Source organism: Pinus tabuliformis, chromosome 2_2, assembly GCF_031772625.1.
Source record: "Pinus tabuliformis cultivar Carrire ecotype Pingquan chromosome 2_2, CPIR1, whole genome shotgun sequence".
In the NCBI taxonomy this organism is placed as follows: domain Eukaryota; kingdom Viridiplantae; phylum Streptophyta; class Pinopsida; order Pinales; family Pinaceae; genus Pinus; species Pinus tabuliformis.
Window position 1 is genome coordinate 1,285,372,424 of NC_142300.1, and position 19,486 is coordinate 1,285,391,909.

The 19,486-nt window shown below is 43.7% G+C and overlaps 1 pseudogene across 1 annotated transcript in view; it reads left to right on the top strand.

The window, feature by feature from the left end:
* The window catches only part of LOC149198169 (UDP-D-xylose:L-fucose alpha-1,3-D-xylosyltransferase MGP4-like), a 35,162-nt pseudogene extending 15,915 nt beyond the window's left edge, over positions 1-19,247 (top strand). The window contains exon 4 of the transcript XR_016254799.1: positions 18,508-19,247. The product of XR_016254799.1 is annotated as a UDP-D-xylose:L-fucose alpha-1,3-D-xylosyltransferase MGP4-like (transcript). The remainder of the gene's footprint in view (positions 1-18,507) is intronic.
* Positions 19,248-19,486: the final 239 nt, after the last annotated feature.

A 19,486-nucleotide genomic window follows, 5' to 3' on the forward strand; every position in this document is an offset into this window, starting at 1 on the left:
CCTCCTTTGAGTGACGAAGAGGGAGTAGCACAGGCTTCTCTGCGAAGTGCAGTTCAGTTGATAAAACAAGGGTTCCCACGACTACCACCTCCACCCACACCACCTCCACCTTCACCACCATCACCTACGACTTCGCCCACACCACCACCACCTCCACCCCAGTTCAACATGGCGAATTCAGTGAAGCTTCCATTGTTTAAGGGCTTGGGAAATGAGGACCCGGACCAGTTCTAGTTCGTTGTAAAAGCTGTATGGGAAGCTCAGGGCATCACAGACGATCACATGAAGAAGGCGACGTTGGTTAGTGCTTTGCAGGATCGTGCGCTAACTTGGTACATCAAGTACTCTAATGATAACCCAAATGCTAGGTTGGCAGAGATCTAGACCGTGCTGAATAAAGAGTTCAGTAGGCCTAAATCTGAGGCGCAGTCAATTGTGGGGTTCAAGGAAATTGCGATGAAACCAGGTGAGACACCTTGGGAGTTGGATCAGAGATTGAAGTGTAAAATCCGCAAAGCTAATATGAACTTAACAGATGGACAACACCGCGAGTGGTTCGTGGCTTTGCTCCTGCCTCACCTAAGGGTTGCACTGTCACAACAAAAGATTACGACTCAGGCAGAGGCCTTGGAGATTGCAATAAGATTGCATGAAACACCGATGCAAGATCCGAATTTGGGGGTTCAACAGATCCATGTGCAGTTGCAAAATCTTTGCCTCGAAATGAAAAGTTTGAAGCAGGACAAAACAGTTCGACCGGAGGCGTGCGAAGAGGTATGGTGCCTAAAATGTAAAGGTCAGGGGCATGACAAAGACCACTGCCCGGTCTTTGCGAACTATATTGCAGGAGGAGGACCGATGCCTTTGAGGCCGGAAGCCCAAGCAGGACCAAGCGCAGGGCCTGCGTTGTGGTGCGCTATATGTTAGGTAGCAGGAAAACATATGACTGATAATTGTCATTTGCTGCAGAAGTTTGTACAAACATTGCAACAACTGTTCTGCAACTTCTGCAGGTCGGTAGGGCATGATGAGCGCAATTGCCGAAGTTATGAATTGATGATGGACAGAACACCCGCCTATAGAGTTCAGGCAGAAACGCGACCTCCTGACCAGAGCGTTGGGATGGCACGGACAGGCTTTCAGGGGCGCGGACGAGGCCGAGGCGGAGGAGGACCTGGTAGAGGTCAGGGACAGCTGATCTGTTACAATTATGGAGGACTTGGACACTATGCCCGTGAATGCACTAACCCAATGCGTTCGTTGTGCAAATATTGCACTCAGTTTGATCATGAGACTGAGGACTGTCCTACACTGGTAGAAAGGATACGCGACAAAGGGGTGCTACCACTGTAGCTGACTCAAAACCTGCAGATGATGAGGGCTGAGCCTCGCGAAGAGGATCCAAATGTGAATATAGTGCTTTGAAGTGGAATTGCAATGGGCGACGATAAGGGGAAACAACCTGAAGACAATGCATGGGTTCGCAAAGCTCCAGAGAAGGAGGCTAAATTTGATTTGGAGTGTGCACGCGAAACGTTCATGGAAGCAAAGAAGAGCTTTGCTAAGGCCTCTACCTCAGGTAGCCAAGATAAACTTGTTCAGGAAATAGACCCTTCTATGCTTACGATTTTCCTAGAGACCTGCATGAAGCTGCTGTGCGATAGCAAGGCTGTAAAGGGGTTACAGGAACTTATAAATAGATGCGCCGGAAACACTCCAGGTGACCCGTGCGTGCTACGGAAGGTCGGTAAGCATAAGGCAAGGATAGGACGAGAAATAAGACTCATTGCGCAGATAGGAGAATATGAAATGGATCAAGTTATTCTAGATCTGGGGTCAGATGCGAACGTTTTGCCAAGCAGACTTGGGAGCGGATGGGGAGATCCGCGCTGTAGTGGTCTCCGATTCAGTTAAGGATGGCAAATCAACAGAAGATCATCCCCATGAGACGGCTACAAGGAATAACTGTAGATATTGAAGGCGCGAGCGCATTGGTTGATTTTGAAGTAATAGAAATTTTGGATGACAACAACCCCTACCCTGTGCTCCTTGGCATTGTTTGGGCTATTGACATGAATGGGATAATCAACCTAAAGAAGCGAAAGATGATATTTGAAAAGAAATCGCTTCGCGTAATAGTACCCCTAGATCCTGTTGAAGGATCACGCTATACTGAACTAGTCCGCGATTACGAAAGCGATGATGATTTGGACTGCATATATAAGATAACAACGCGAGACCAAGATTGGGTGAATCCACAGTGGATGGACGAATTACATGGGATCGTGAGAGTTCTTGCAACTCAGACTCGGACGAAGAATTAGAGCGCTGGCAGAATCGGCTACATGAAGTAACCACGCTGAGCTGTAACATGATGACTTGGTCACTGCGCTGTGTGTCGTCAGAGGTAAGAAATCTGCCCACTTATGATGGCTTGAATGATGTGGATGTGTTTTTGGATGCATTTGAGAGGGAAGTACCAGAGAAGCAGCGCTTCCAGGCTTTGGACTGGGCACTGCGCGCTACACCCGCGAGATGGTGGGGTACGCACAAGGGTAGTTTTGATGATTGGTGCGAGTGTAGGAGGATGATGAGAACATGCTTTGGGAAGCCGAAGGTATGAGTGATAGACAAGTATGACGGGAAGGATGATCCGCGCGCACACTTGGCCAAATGGGCTAAGGCCTATGGAGCGAAGCCCCAACCTGAATGGGTGCACTTGTTTTGTCACACCTTGGATGTCATCCTGATGAATTGGTACTTGGAGACAGAGCTCTACCATGGCACAGGAGAATGGGATATTCTGCGCGAAGGGTTCATAATGACGTTTAGCTTCGAAGACGGGTTTGACTGTATTGACGAAGCGCTACAAGAGGTTAAAGCAGCGATCTTTAGGATACCACAGGATCCTTTGGATCTGATTCAACCCGATTGGACTACTCAGCGCAATGATGCATTAGAATGCTATAACGTGACTGCTGAAGAAGAAGATGAGGACCCGCGAAAGATTAATATTCCTGAAATCGAGGGTCACCGCGAGGTCGAGGGATCGCCGATCGAGAATCCTGATATAACCGCGCCGCTGAAGACTAAATAGATAAATATTGGTACGGAGGTGGAGCCCAAATTCGTGAAGATTGGAGATTACTGGGATGACGCGACGGTAGATAAGGTCGTTGAATTGCTCTGCGAATACCAGGATTTGTTCCCTACCAAGTTTACGGAGTTAAAGGGGATAATAGGAGACCTGGGCATTATGAAGATCACGTTAAAACCCGATGCGAAGTTGGTTAAGCAAAGACCTTACCGTCTCAATCCGAAGTATAAGGAGAAGGTCCACTTAGAGTTAGATAAGATGCTCGCAGCAGGCATCATTGAGCCCGTAGAAGAATCTGATTGGGTAAGCCCAATGGTGGTACAGGAAAAGAAGCAGAAGGATGAAATAAGGATATGCGTAGATCTCAGGAAGTTGAATGACGCTTGCATGCATGATCCTTTCCCGACTTCATTCACTGATGAGGTATTGGATAATGTAGGTGGCCAGGAAGCATACTCCTTCACTGATGGGTTTTCTGGGTACCATCAGATCAAAATCGCGCCTGAAGATAGAAGCAAGACGACCTTTGCGACTGAATGGGGATGTTTTCAGTACACCGTAATGCCTTTCGAATTAAAGAATGTGCCTATGACTTTTCGCTCATAGTCAATGCTGCATTCAAAGACTTCATTCATAAGTTTCTGGAGGTGTACTTTGATGAATGGACTGTGTTTGGGTTATTAAAACGCCATGTGGCCAGTTTGCGCCTAATGCTAGATACCTGTTGAAGGTACCAAATTGCGCTCAATTTGAAGAAATGTCTGTTTTGTGTCCCTTTTGGGACTTTGCTGGGTCATGTGGTATGCAGACAGGGATTGATGGTAGATCTCGCGAAGATCGCAGTGATAATTAACCTGGAGGCGCTGAGGAGTGTGAAACAGCTGCGCGCAACCTTGGGACATACTGGGTACTATAGGAAGTTTATCAAGGGCTATGCCCAGATCACCGCGCCTATGGAGAAGTTGTTGAAAAAGGATGTCACGTTCTGTTGGAACGAGGACTGTCAGAAAAGCTTGGATGTATTGAAAGGAAAAATGGTCACCGCGCCAATTTTAGTCTTCCTGGATTGGAAGAAGGAGTTTCATGTACATGTAGACGCGTCATGTATAGCATTGGGAGCAGTACTGACACAAGTTGGTGGAGGAGAATTGGACCACCCTATAGCGTTCACGAGCAGAAGGTTATCCAAGGCTGAGAAGAACTATTCCACCATCGAGCGCGAAGGATTAGCTATGGTACGTGCTCCAGAAGTTTAGACACTATTTGCTGGGTGGACATTTTAAGATGTATACAGATCATTTTGCGTTGAAATACCTGGTCAATAAGCTTGTGTTGGGGGGGAGAATCTGTAGGTGGTTGTTATTGTTCCAGGAGTATGATTTTGAAGTTATTGTGAAGCCTGGACGACTGAATGCGGGACTAGACCATCTGTCGCGCATCGAAATGGGGAAGAGCCCACTAATTTGGAGGAGGGATTGCCTGACGCGCAACTCTTTGCAGTGCGTGTTGCGGATGGTCACTTTGAAGATATCATACACTTCCTAACGACAGGAACTGCCCTGGAAGGCTACACCGTCCAACAGAAAAAGGAGTTAGTGGTGCGTGCGACAGACTTTTCTGTCATTGCTGGACATCTGTACAAAATGGGGTCTGATGAAGTATTGCGACGATATGTACCGGAGTTTGAAAGAAGCAGTATCCTCGTGGATGCTCATGGGGGTGTCGCAGGAGGCCATTATGCAGGAAGGGCGACCACACAGAAGATTCTACGTGCAGGGTTGTGGTGGCCAACCCTCCATCAGGATTCAAAAACCTACTGCAGGGCGTGCGATGTGTGTCAAAGGACTGGCAGGCCATCGTGAAGAGATGAGCTGCCTTTGAACCCATAGATGACGTTACAACCTTTCGAGAAATGGGCAATAGATTTTGTGGGACCCATTCAGCCTCAAGGAAAGAAGATGGGTGTGCGGTACATTATCACCGCGACTGAGTATTTGACTCGATGGGCGGAGGCACAACCTATGAAGGATTGCACAGGTGCGACCGCTGCAAAGTTTCTCTTTGAATATGTACTGACGCGATTTGGGTGTCCAAAGATTTTGATGAGTGATCGTGGTACGCACTTGTAAGGTCCCCTCCTAGGGTCCTCTACCAGATCTATATTCTCTAATTTTAAAAGCAATAAAAAGACAATAATTTATTTTCTGACAAGACATTTAAACGATGATATTTTACCATTTAAAATCTAATTCCTACAATTTAAATAGTGAACATTTCATTTTAATCACTTACATGAGTAATCTATGCATAGAGAGGAATACTTGTACCGATAGCTCAGTGGAGATGTCTTTGAGTTGCTGCTCTTGCTGGAACGCTCCTCTTGAATACCAACTGGATTTACCTCCCAGCCAACTAGGAAGTAATTCCTAGCTCAAGAAACCTCCACAGGTTCCCTAGCTCTCCGAGCCCAAGTCCAACCAAATGTAGTGTGTCCAAGATGAATAATATTCCCTTCCTCTCAAACAATTCCTCCAAAACCACAGCCAAACCAAAACCAAAAGCAAGACCAAGCCCCCCTTCCTCCCCTCATTCTTCCCCTTTTATGCCCCCTTCTCTTCTCCCCCTCAACCACCTCTCCTTAATGTCATAACTTCTCCCTCATCCTTACATTTGACTTCTCTTCTCCCAAGTAAATATGAGAGGACATTTGAGAATGTGATATGAATATAAAATTGGGTAATTAATTGGAGAGGACCATGTCTTCTCCCAAGTAAACATTTTGCGGATGAGAGATGAATATATAAATTGGTAATTAATTGGAGAGGACCATGTCTTCTCCCAAGTAAATGTGAGAGGACATTTTGGGGATGAGAAATGAATATATAAATTGGTAATTAATTGGAGAGGACCATGTCTTCTCCCATGTAAATCTGAGAGGACATTTGGGAATGTGATATGAATATAAAATTGGGTAATTAATTGAAGAGGACCATGTCTTCTCCCAAGTAAATGTGAGAGGACCTTTTGGAGATGAGAGATGAATATATAAATTGGTAATTAATTGGAGAGGACCATGTCTTCTCCCAAGTAAATCTGAGAGGACATTTTGGGAATGAGGTATGAATATATATATAATTTGGTAATGAATTGGAGAGGACTATGTCTTCTCAAAATTTAAAAATTTGGGGAGGTAAATAACAAAATTTATATCAGTACCAAATTTACAGTGTCATGAATGTAGGTATGTACCAATATTTTTTGGTAATTATAAGTCAATATTTTAAGGAAATTTAAACACTTAGTAAAATTTGCAGGATAAGATTAAATAGGGCATTACATACTTTCTGAACGAAACGATCAGCGCGCTGACGGAGGAATTTCAGGTATATCACCAGAAAAGCACGCCTTATCACCCACAGGCTAATGGGACAGTGGAAGCATTCAATAAGGTATTGGAGAACGCGCTGACCAAGGTTTGCAACGCTTAATGAAGTGATTGGGACCTGCGCATACCTGCAGTACTATGGGCCTATTGAACGACATGCAAAAAGTTGACTGGGCAGACACCCTTTAGGCTTGTATATGGTGTTGAAGCAGTGATGCCCATGGAATACATTGTGCCTAGTCTGCACATAGCGACACTCATAGGTATGATGGATCGCGGAGCCCTGGAAGAGAGGCTCGCGCAGCTTGCTGAGCTTGAGGAAGAAATATTTTTGGCTGGATTTCACCAACAGGTCCAAAAGCAGCGCGAAAAAGCATGGCATGATCGACACATTAAATTGCGCACCTTTAAGGTAAATGATCTAGTTTTGTTATATGACAGCAAGTTTGATAAATTTCCAGGGAAATTCAGGATGCACTGGCTAGGGCCCTATGTCATTAAGGAAATTATCGACGGTGGAGCAGTTCAGTTGGTTAAATTGAACGGAGATCCCTTCCTAGGAAAGATGAATGGCAGTCGATTGACGCGATACATCGGTGATCCGGCTAGGTGACTATATGAAGGTAGCATAGTCTTAGCGCTCCAGGTAGCTAAAAGGAGGTGCGGGACTATAAACTACACTGCCCGGGTTGGGGAATTGCACGATTGGAGGATTGTGCGGAACGAGGAGATGTCACAGGGTTCGCGACAGCGCGGAGAGAGCTGCGCTACCCGGGGAGAAATCGCGCAGGTCAGCCAAAAAGTGACCGTTAAAGTCACTGTTCATGATTTGACGATGAGAATGTGGCCAAATGGAGCGGGCGACCAACATTTAAGACGAAATTTATGGGTAAGATCCTTGAAAATCTGCCGCCAATCCGGCATTAATGAACCAAATGTGGGGGGAACGGTCGGATTTGAATTCAAAATGGCCTATAAATTACATGTGGAGGCCCAACGAAAAACACTTGGCATTTTGAGCATTGAGTTGGTGAGCTCTCAGACGTGCATGATCTGCGCATTCTTCGAAGAATTGCTTGACTACCCAGTGTTTGATCGATTTCCAGAGTTCGACCGCAATTTCATCCGTGAATTTATCCTTTATCCTAGGATCTGAAGCTATGGACGCCGAAGCAGTAACAGTCGAGGGGGTTGTGCCGGAGGTTGTTATGGAAGCAGAGGGCGCTGCTCCGGAGGTCGCAGAGGTACTAGCTGAAGTCCCCAAATCACCATTGACTCCTAGGCCGAATGCTAGCTTGACCAAGGAGAGTGCGAAGGATAAGAAGGGCAACCAGTTTGTGATACCGGTGCGTGCGTCGCCTAGAAAAAACCCATAGAAGGACAAGCCCACTACACAGGAAAAGGGTAAGACTATTAACTTGGAGTCGAAGGAGGAAGAGATTGAGGACATCACGATGGATGATGAGGATTTGGGGGTAGATTTGGAGGACGTTGAAGTCGAGGGTTTTGACCCTATTACTAAGTTGCCTGAATACGTCCCTCTGCGCAAGGGCAAGACCAAGGTCTCGAAGGACATCGACGAAAACACATACCTCTGCTGCCGGACGAGATTGTCTTTGAAGGACCGCACTTGGGGCGGGTCCCGCTGTTGAAACTTGAAGATTGGGACTTAGCTGACACTAAGAAGTTCCTTCATTTGGCGACAGAACAACTAATGCACTGCGTTGTTCATACAACCACCGGGATGACTGCGTTGGAATTGTGGAAGTGGCTCAGGGGTGTAGACAAGGCAGGTCTCCTCAACTTGCTATGGGTGCTGCACTACAATCACACACCCATTACAGTGTTGGTCATCAAGTAGCTGCTATGCTTGGTGCACGATGGGTGTCTGTGGCTGGAGGAGCCGATACCCATCACTAACTGGTTGATCCATAAGATCACACGGTTGCCTTATACAGGGGAAAATTCGGCCATGATGTTTGGCGGAAAAGGTGGTGAGCAGGCCCTCACGAAGGCCATGAAGGAGAAATTCAAGCTCGTGAAGAAGCCGCGAGGCTATGCCATCTCGAGTATCTGCGATCCTGCGGTCAAGGTGGCCACGCAGATTTTGGCAGGAAAAGTTATGAGGAAGTGTTGCGCAAATGAAGTGCCAACACCTATCGTCGCTCTAGCAACCCAATGCAGCAAAGGAGTTCAGTTTAATTGGGCGCGCTATCTCTGCGGTGAGTTCCTTGCGAATTGCTGTGAGGCACAGGAGCTCAGCAAGACCTTCCACTATGCGTGGCTCTTGCTGTCCATTGTGCTGGTAGCCTGGGAGTTGCTTGAAGATAGTCAATTCCCCTCGGTCGCGTCGGACCTACCAGAAGCAGTGAAGTATGCTTCGCTGTGGGCGACCAAGGATGCTCAGCGCATCAAGGATAGCAAGATCTTCTGGATCTTGATGGAAATGAACATACGCATGGCTATCAATCGCAAGCCGCGATTGTCGCCTACTGTGTTTGCCAAACTATAGGAGTATGTGTAGTTCAAGCTAGACTTTCAACGCGTCTCGATCAGGGCATGGAAAGACCCTAAGCAGAAGTGGCATGACTTGCCTTGGCAACTGACGACGCGATTGATGCAGTTCTTGATCGCTGGCCGATAGAGTAGCGCACTGCCTCAGACTCGGCAATAGGGTTGAGCAAGTCCGCAGTGCAGCGCAAAAAGGAGGCCAAGCTCAAGATGGCGCAACTGGCCGAGAAGAGGAAGAAGGAGGCCGCTGACAAGGCCCAGGTAGAGCGCGATGCTGCACGACAGGAAAAAGAAGAGGTTGGTGGAGCAGAGCGCGGCTCTGACAAAGGTGCGAGGTCGCCCTCACCCGAAACAGAGGAAGAAACGGACGAGCAAACAGAGCAGCACGGAGTAGACCCGCAGATGGCGTCGTATCGTATCAAGCATCCAAGGGGATAGGAAAAAGTTGGGCTGTGGAAGAAATCGAAGGCCAGTAAGACGTCGCTGGACCCAATCACCCTAACAGAGGGAGATTTGAATGACATTAGAGACACGGTGCAGGATGTCACTGCGGAGGTACTGCAGCAGTTCGAGCAGTAACAACAGTAAGTATTGGGGGCCATCCAGACGGGTCTGCATGAGCTGCAGATCTGCGCATCACAGGCTGGCGCAGTGTCCACCAGCCTCGCCATCGGTACTTCAGAAGCCGTCGAGATGCTGCGTGTGAAGGACTCCCAAGCGATAGTGTTGCCGGATGGAGCACTGACCACAGAAAACGAAGCTGACAGGCCCGCTATCAGCGCCCTCAAGGGAGTAGGGCTGAACTTGGCAGCGCTTCCTGGCGAGGCGCTCCACCTACTGCAGGATGGAGTGATCACAGCGTTGAGGGCCCGCGAACAACGCCCTTTGCAAGTGATCAGTGAGCAAAATATCAACAATGTGTAGATGGCCCTGCAGCGAGATACCGCCCTCACTTCCATGGTGGAACTTACTAACACAAATCAGTGCATGATTAAGGCCGTGAAGGAAGCCTGCCGAATGGTCCCCGAATTGGCCATTCCTGAGGATGCGGAGGCAGATGAACAGGTCTACAAGCTTGCTACAGGGGTGCGCGACGCTCGCATAGAGTTGGCTAAGGTTCAGCTAGAGCTGAACCTACAGATTGCAGATTTGCAGTTGAAGGCCCAGCCTTCAACTTCGCCGAAAGTAAAGGAGCAGCGTGCAATTGCTGTCACAGAGGCGATAACGGCAGTAGACAGTGCAGTAGTAGACTGCACACAGCTGTTTGAACAGTCGTTTGAGGTCCTGACCAGTCTGTAGGAGGATCCTAATGTACAATGGCTGGAGACAGAGGCGCGAGAATTGCAGTAGCGCTATGACGAAGTAAAAGGAACAACGCGCATCGTCGCTCTCACACAGAGACTGGCGAAGCTGCAGGAGGCCAAAACATTGAAGGAACAAGTAGATGCAGCGCAACACAAAGAGGCAGTGCTGAAGGCGTGCTTGAAGCCTTGGTTGGACGAAGCTTATTCAGTCACGGCCTCCATTGAAGGCAAGCTTGCTAGTCTGCAAGTGACTCAGCAGAAGCTTCAAGCTGACAGTTCAGGACCAACAATAGAGCAGTTGGTTGAAGAAGTGAAGCAGGCGGTCGCGCAGTGCACTGCCGAGGTTGCTGTCATACAGGTCGAGCTGGGAGGTCTTCGTGCCAAGATCTCCGCGCCCGCAGAGTGACTCGAGGGCGAGTCACCATGTTTGTGTTGGGGGCCTGTTGGGAATGGGTTCCCCCAAGAGCAGTTTTGGGGCTAAAAGCCCATGTTTTGGGACAATTTTGTAATAAAATTGTAAAGTCTTTGCATTTTGTGGTCGCGGAGCATGAAGGTGTCAAGAGTCATAAAGGGTTGTCCGCCCTTATTTTGTAAAGTGTCAAGTCGGCTGTAAAGATCTACCCATGGTCTGCGGACCATGGGATTGTATAAAAGAGAGCTAAGTAAGCTCGCTCGAAAGGGGGAGAATCAATTAAGGTTTGGGAGTTTTGGTAGAGGAGTTTAAGCGTTTTGGGTCTTAGCGTAGGTAGAGGCTCTGCAGCTGAGTGCGCAGAGGCCTAGGGTGGAAGTCTGCAGGTGAGTGCGCAGATCCTTGCAACTGTGTGCGCAGGGTGTATAGAGTCTGTATTAACTGGAAGATATCAATAAAGAGATATTCTGCAACTACTGTGTATTTAATCTCTGCCAATGCATTTGATTATATTGCATTTTGGGTTTATTTTACAATGTTTAGTTGATGTGCGAATGTATGGAATTATATCGGTTAATTGAACGCAAGTAAAGATCAGTTTACGCGACGCTAACTGTAATTGAGTGGTAAGATAAGTAAAACACTTGAGATAACTTGGGAACCTATACAATACATTGTCATAGCTGCGTGAAAGTACCTGAACCACGAGTTAGGGCTGCGCAAAGGCCAATCGTACACCTTCGCGGAGGTACTGAAGGGTGGAATAAAGGGTAGACTGATAGATCACTAAGGCTTGGCGACTTGCGAGAAAGCAGGGGCAGGGGGTATAAACCGACATCACGATCATCTTTGGGTGCGAAACCTTGGTTCCAGCATCCCCCCATACTGCTTCGGGTGAGACTTCGGTCCGCGTTCTGTGGGCTGATGCGGAAAGGGCCAGTAGTGTAGGGATTTGTTTGGATGACTAACGCTGAACCTGGGTCAGGGCCCACAAAGCCAACCAAGAGAGTCTACACTAACAAATTTTCAAATAGGCATTGGTAGAGATGAAATCTAACTACCTTCATCTTCTTTCATATAGAGATCACCTACTCATGCTTGTTGAGATATACCATGATGCGCTAGAAGAGAAAGAGGAGGAAGTTGACAGGCTTACCCATGAGCTTGAGGCTACCCAAGAGTCCCTAAAGAGCTCTTAGACAACCCTTCAAGAATCAAAGTTTCAGGTTGAGTAGCTTTGTATGGGATTGAGTTGTGGATATCCTTCACCCTCCATGGCAGACAATTAGTTAACTATGGCAACCATCACACAATAAGATGTTAAGGGCACTCATGATTTGATTGAGGAACCTCCTATGATATTTGAGCACAAGGATCACCCTTATGAACAAACACTTGCAGGGGGGTATATCCCAGAGGGTTTTAATTATGCATCCATGGGATGTGGAGACAGGTACATTTTAGACGAGGATAGGTATATTTTAGATGAGGATATATCCATCTAGGATTGAGGTTCGGTTGACACAAGTGGAGTGCATACTAGAAGCCCAGGTTGGCATTTGGATCCAGGTGGGGCTTTCCATCATATACCAGAGGTGCAAGATGTCTATGGCAGAATGGTTGAGCTAGTGACCGAGCGTACACATTCCTTCATGGGGTTTTGGTCAACACTAGTGGCCAACTAGTTTGATAGGCAAATAAGCATACTCTGGGAGATGTCCTGGTACATTGTCCGTGTATGTGATTGCAGGATGATCAACATGCTCTAACATGAGTCATTCGGATGGGAAGCCATTGGTATGCCACTAGGTAGGGCATTGTATGGAGACGATGCACCTCCATTGATGTATTGGGCACAGGATACATTGAGGATCAACACAAAAATGTCATTCCCATTAGCATGTGATGAGTTGCACTGCTCAAGCTTACTCAGGATTAGTGAGGGGACGGAGGAGCATTTGGGAGCATCATGTTTTCCATCAAGATATCAACAGATTAGAGACGGAGAGAGTGGCATTCACAAGGTTACCCTTGGATATCCATATGGACTCTTTGTCACACCCTTGGGAATTCACATACTTATCACTCTCCAGCATCGCTTACTATCGCAAAGGGTTTGGTTGTCACCCCTTGATGCTCTCATCATGAGTAGCAAGACACGGGAGGCTCACTCGAAACAATTGGATGAGACACATTGCATCAGGAGAGAAATTTCTCAGTTGAGTCATATGGCGGTGTGTTGAAAATTAACAGCTCAGGGATGAATTTCCTTATCTAAAATCTCATTTCTGACAATTTTGGAGTGACTTTCTAAAAATAGAATGTCATCTCTAGCATTTCAAGTATGACTTTCCAAAAACAGTGAATCACCTTGCATCAATTGGTTATCAAATATAGTTGATGGAAAATCACTTAACTTATCATTAATCAATTGTAATAGTTTACTCTTATCTTAATCATCAATATTATTATTATTATTACTATTATCCTTTATGGTACTATTATATTATTATTAAAAAGAAGTTCATGGCTCTCAATCATGGCACTCAATCATGTCATATGTAACTCCCCTCAATTAATGCATATGTTAGTCTCTCACACTTAATGGATATGTTACACTCTTTTACGCACTTATTAAAGCATGTCATAAAAGATTCCTCTTACACACTCTTTAATGCATATGATACTTTCTCTCCTTTACAGCATAAGTTACTAACGCATGCGTTTCTCTCCTTAATGGCATGAGTTACACTCCCCTAAATGGCATATGTTACTCTTCCGCAAGGCATGCGTATTGCTCCTCTTTTATGACAAAAATTCATTGCTCCTCATATATATGTATCTCATATCATCTCATACCCATTACTTGTGCATTGTAAAAGAAGGATTCAAACTTGAGAAAGTTGGAGAGACTTGAAAAAGATTGTGAAACAGAGAGACTTGGAGAGTAAGAGCAAAACTTGAAGGTTGATTCAGTGTTTGCATCAACTGCTGCTACCAATGATCTTCATGCTACAACTTGTTCAGATTTGGGTGAACTTACTCATTCTCTTGATCTCTCATTGTACTTTGTATCTTTGCTGAACAATTGATATCTAATAGAAGAAGAATCTGGTTGGGTTTTCCCCTTGTGGGTTTTGCCTTGGTCATTGGACCTAAATTCTCTGTGTCTTATCTTGTTCTTGGTTGTCTTCAATTGTGCATTTGGTTTATGTTCTATCTACAATTGCTTAACTAATATTGCAGCAAAAAGAAGTTTTGGAATAAGTAATTGTTACAACATAGAACATCAAAATTTCAACATGGTGTGTGAGTTGATGGATACAAACTTTTAGGTATGGTGTGACCTACTAAAGAGTTATCATATGTTTTGGCCTTGAGATCACACTTAGGGAGATGACCTTGATGGAACTGAATGATACACTTTCGTAGGGCATTCCACGGCCTTATATGAGCATGAGGTACAAGGGATGGTAGACCTCTCCTACAAAGGGATGATTAGATTCCAAGCAGTGTTTGGGTACACCATTAGGAGACGGGATAATAGAGTTCATTGTGTGATTTGGCAGGAGTAGGGTAGTTTAGCGTGCACTAGATTGATTCATGATACAGGTGTCCCTCTATTGGTTGCATAAAGGGGTCAGAGATAAGGCACGGATGGATTCCAGCTGTTAGCAAGACTTCACCACAACAGTCAGTAGGGATTGGGAGTTGTGAGCTTCCAGTTTGGCTATGGGATCCAAGGATCCAGTTGATTGATGGATCACTCCACCTTTTGATGAGAAGGGTTAAGACACAGCAAAGGAAGTTGGTTTACTTAAATTTTATTTAAGTTGTCATATTTTCCTAAATTGTAATCTAGAAGGTATCTATGTTAGGAAGTTAGGGTGAGTGTTGTTTGATTGCTATGTAAAGGGATACATCTAGCCAAAATAAGAATCTGTTAGATAATCTAGCAAAACATGTTGAGGTTGTTGATTTGTACGAGAGTTCTATGTAAAAAGATCTTCCATGTAATCGAGTAATTCAGAATTTGAGAGGGTGAGTGGTGTGTATGGAGGAAGATTGTATGCATATTGTACATTTGTAATCTTCCCTTTTTCGATTTGAATATATATGAGAGTATGTGTATTTCTGTGTGTTCGAATTTGATCTGTGATTGAGTGTAGACCAGATCAGGTTTTTTTTTTCTTTATTTGTTGCAGGATGGATTGATTTATTATAGGTTGAACTAGTCCTAATACTAAATCAAGTTCAAAATTTGGGAATTGCAGCTCGAATTCCTAGTTCACAGTCATTAGCTTAAATTTGGGGTTCGCAAAATGCCATCTGGCTTATAGTGTAGTCCAAAGGTTTCTAGACTTGACAGGACCCAAGTTCTTATAACACAAATCTTTTTCAAAATCAGATCTTTCATTTTTTTAAAAGTTCATTAGTTGACAGGAACGTGAATTTGTCAGTTATAGATTGCCATCAATCTGGACACTTTATGGAGCGGATATCTGGATCCAAGCGATAGTTGTGAAGGAAGAAATATCTGGATCGAAGTAGATGTCCATGTTGGCTGAGGTATTTGGATGAATAGCGATTGCAAATTATAAGAATAAGATGGATCCCACTTTTCAGATAAAGTGGATGATCTGGATTGGAAGAGATATCTGGGTCGAAAGCAATAGCCAAATTGCAAAATAGAGAGAAGATTTGGATCTGCAGATCTCTAGATCATGAACCATGCTAAAACTATCCAGACCTTGGATTCCGGATTGCACTATCGACTTTGGGGTTTGTGCCAAAAACTCGGGGTTTTTTGCTAATTGAGAAAATTGGGCATTAACTGCAATTTGTTTTGGAGCACAGTTGTTGGTGACAATACACAAAGAACACATCAGGGGGAGGGAGAGATAGTAGATCTCCCAAGAAAAGAAAAAAATTTAGAGCACCAATATGAAAACAAAAAGGAGGAAACATTGGTAGATTGCCTGTTTAGGCAACAAAGCCAATTCAGGGAGTGATGCTTGTAGACATGGCTGCCCAACTAGGAACTACAGTTGGAATCAATGCCATAAAGCAAAATATCTCATCGGACGACAAAGACATTGGTCGCATCATAACAGATGCATGTCTTGGAGAAAATTGTGGTTGGATTTTTGAAGAAGCTGATGAGGAGCAAGGATGTGTTACATGCAGGAATCCTGCCATCTTTGCCATCCGATGCAATAACTTTAAGCTATTGGAGTTTGATATAGCTTGGGATGATGAATGTGGTTTTCTCTAGGTCAACAAACAAGAAGTTATTTATCTCCCATTATGATGGAAGTTGGGAATTTGTGAAAGTGAAGGAATTTCTTGTACCCGATGTGGTCAAGTCAATGGCATGGTATAGGGACAACCCTTGCATGGGAATTAGGCATGAGTACATTATGGTAAATACTTTGCCTTCTTAGAGGTCCTCCCCTGCTGCAGAATTGCCTTGCCTTTGGCTGTGTCTCTTTCATCCGGAGACCTACTCTTGTGCAAGGATAATGGTAGAATTTTTGTAGACCATAATTGTACACTCCTACAAGAAAGAAGGATATGTTGGTCTGAGGCGCCTATCTTTGTTGCTGTCCATTCACCTTATGCTATTGCTCAATTTTGTTGGTCAAAGAGTAGTTGCCAATGTGCTGTATTTTTCATTTACTTTGGTGAGTTATTACAGAATTATGATGGATGTGTGATAGCTGTTTTTTTCAAAGGAGATAAAGAATGTTGATATCAGTCTTCATGCAAGATCTCTGATATCCTTGATGAATGAAATGCAAAATTATGACAAATGGATACCTTGTTGCAACTGGTTGATAATTGGAGGACACAGTGCCGACAAGCAGAGACAAACACATCTACAAAAGAGGTGCCAAAGATATGAAGAAAGAGAATGTGGAACAAATGATTTTTCAACTCATATTTATGGAGTATTGAAACTTCAAAGACGAGTTCCAGCATACAACATATGCCGCAAATCATGCATTGTACTCTCATTGTGCTTCTTACATTGATGCTTCTGGATTATATATTGTATTTCCTCCAGCAGAAGAGATTGGTTTAGATGCTTCAAATGATATTGGCCCAAAGTTTTTACTAATAAAGGAAGAATATACTGGAGATGGGATGGAGAAGCAGTTATCTACAAATGAAGCTTCATAGAAACATGAGGGGACACTCATTAACTACCCAACGCATGTTGAAGCTTTAGGATGAAGGTTTTGGGGAAGGTGGGGTTGTGATAAACCTAGTTTATTTCTGATAGATTATTAGTCAACATTTAGGCATATCACACAGTGGGAGTAGGGAAGTAGCAAAGACAACTAGATAGGCTTTTGTATTGTAAGGTTGACTCTTTTGCCATATAGATTCAACATTTAATTTGAGGGAGATCCTTATATTGCTTTATTCTAAGAATACTATTTAGCCTGACATGGAATCCAAAGAAACAGTGCAAGGCACAGACCCGAGAGAACAGTGGGAGTAAGGAAGTGACAAAGACAACTATATACTTTTTTGTATTGTAAATGTTGGCTCTTTTCCACATGGATTTAGCCTTTAGTTTGTGGGAGATCCTTATATTTCTGTAATCAATGTCTGGAAGGTGTATGCCATACAATCTTTAGTTTCTTTAGTCTGGGACCACATTAGGCTGCTTGAAGGGAGTCTAATATTCTAGAATGTTGTGGCAGAAAGGCACATGCTTTCGATGATACGGCCGATATTGGAAAAAGATAGAACTTGTCCAAGAAAATAGGAGCAGGAAAACTTTCAGAACTGTAAGTCAGCCCCCTAAAGGGAAGGAGGGGCTCTATTTTTTAGACAACCTCTCGGGAGCCCTGCACTGCTGAATGGAAGTGAACTTGTGGAAACTACTTTTGCCAGTTAGTTTTGTTTGCATAAATCAAATGAGAAAACTGGTTTGTCCAATCACTTAGATTGCATGTCATTGGTTCTCAAGCCTTCAAGCAGTTGCATTTTCCTCATCATACAGCCCAATGTACTGCTAAGTTTTTAAACCTCTTGAGTCCCCACCTTAATCAGCATAATGTGATCCCAGTGGTAGGTCCACATGATATATATATTTTTTAAAACTCGCAGAAAAAACCTGTAATTTTTATTCTATATAACAAAAATTACACTTTGTAAACACAGAAGTAGTGTGTATGCATATTGACTGCTCATTATCTAAAACATATCTTCATCACCTGTCTGTATTGGGCATATATCAAACATGCGTCCCAAAAAAGACAAATACTGTAGTCGGTTCATTTAATAGTGCCGAGAAAATTCAGCAGTTACAAAATATAGTGGTAGGCCTAAATGATGCCCCTTAGTAAGCTACAAATTTACTAGAAGGGCACAAAATGTCTCTCTACAATGTTTATAGATATTATAAGAGATTTGGATGATATTAATAAAATGACCTTTGCTAGAAGGGCATAAAATGTCTCTACAATGTTTATATAGATATTTTAACAGATTTGGATGATATTAATAAAGGAAATTTTTTTTTTCCCAAATTCATACTTTGCATCAGGGAAAACGCTACCTGAATGCCATCAGCAATCAATCAAATTTGGTATTTGGTTAGAATCTTCACATCTAATGTATGCATAAGAAAATTGAGCAATTGGTAAGTTAAACTTACCAAAGCATGTGACCATACAAATAATCTACTCTTATAGCTATGGATCATAAGAAGATCATATTCTTATGAAACCTTGTTTCCGAACGCTCCTTCAATTAAGTTCTTGTGGATGCCTTGTCATGGTTGCAGGTGAAGCTTTATCTTCTACCTCAGTATGCGTTTCCAACAGGAGGTCTATATTTTAAGAACGAAACATGGCGGAAGGAAACAGAGGGGAAACATGTGATTATTCATAATAATTACATCACAGGCTTTGATAAGAAAATCAAACGGTTTCATGATTATGGTCTTTGGCTTGTGGATGAATATTCACAGGAGTCACCTTTATCAGATATTAAAAGGTGACGTCTAACCTGGAATGGCGGATGTGATGTGTGTCAAAGAAATTAAATTTCTTTGGTATGGGAAAAACCAGCCGATATATCTGCTTTATCCTATCATGTTGACGAGAGCTGCGTGATATATTTGATATTTGTTTCAGAGCAAGCGAAATGGTAGGAGCAATGCTTTCATGTATTTCAATGTCTTTTTCTTCCAGTTTACTATGAGAGTATGTGTTTCCAGCAATGTAGTTGTCACACTAGTTTGATCCATTTAAATTGGAGTCAATTAAGTGTACCGTGGATGTGCATAATCCCCAGAGCTGTCGCAGCTGTGAAATTGGATATTGGGCACCTCCTGTGAGAATCTCCTGATTTTTAAGTCCAGATCCATCTGAACACTGCATTTATTAAGCACCGAGAGGGATAAAAAAGAAGCAGGTGCAAATCTCTCACCACTTGAAAAGAAAAGAAAAGATCTAGGGGTTGTGGTGGATTTATACCATTTGTTTACTTTATGATAATTAATCAAAAACATTTTTTTAATAAGATTATAGTAACAAAAAAATTAGAGTTGAATCTAGAGGGATTAAAAAACCCATGTGCAATCTCTCATCACTTTAAAGATAAGATATAGGATTGAGATGAATTTCTGTTAATTTATTTTTTGCATTATACTAATTAATTAAAAGAAATGGTAGTAATTAAAAAAATTAAGATCAAGATGGATTTATGTAAATCTAGTTTTTTTTTTTGATTTTATAGAATAAATTAAATCTAGTGTATAT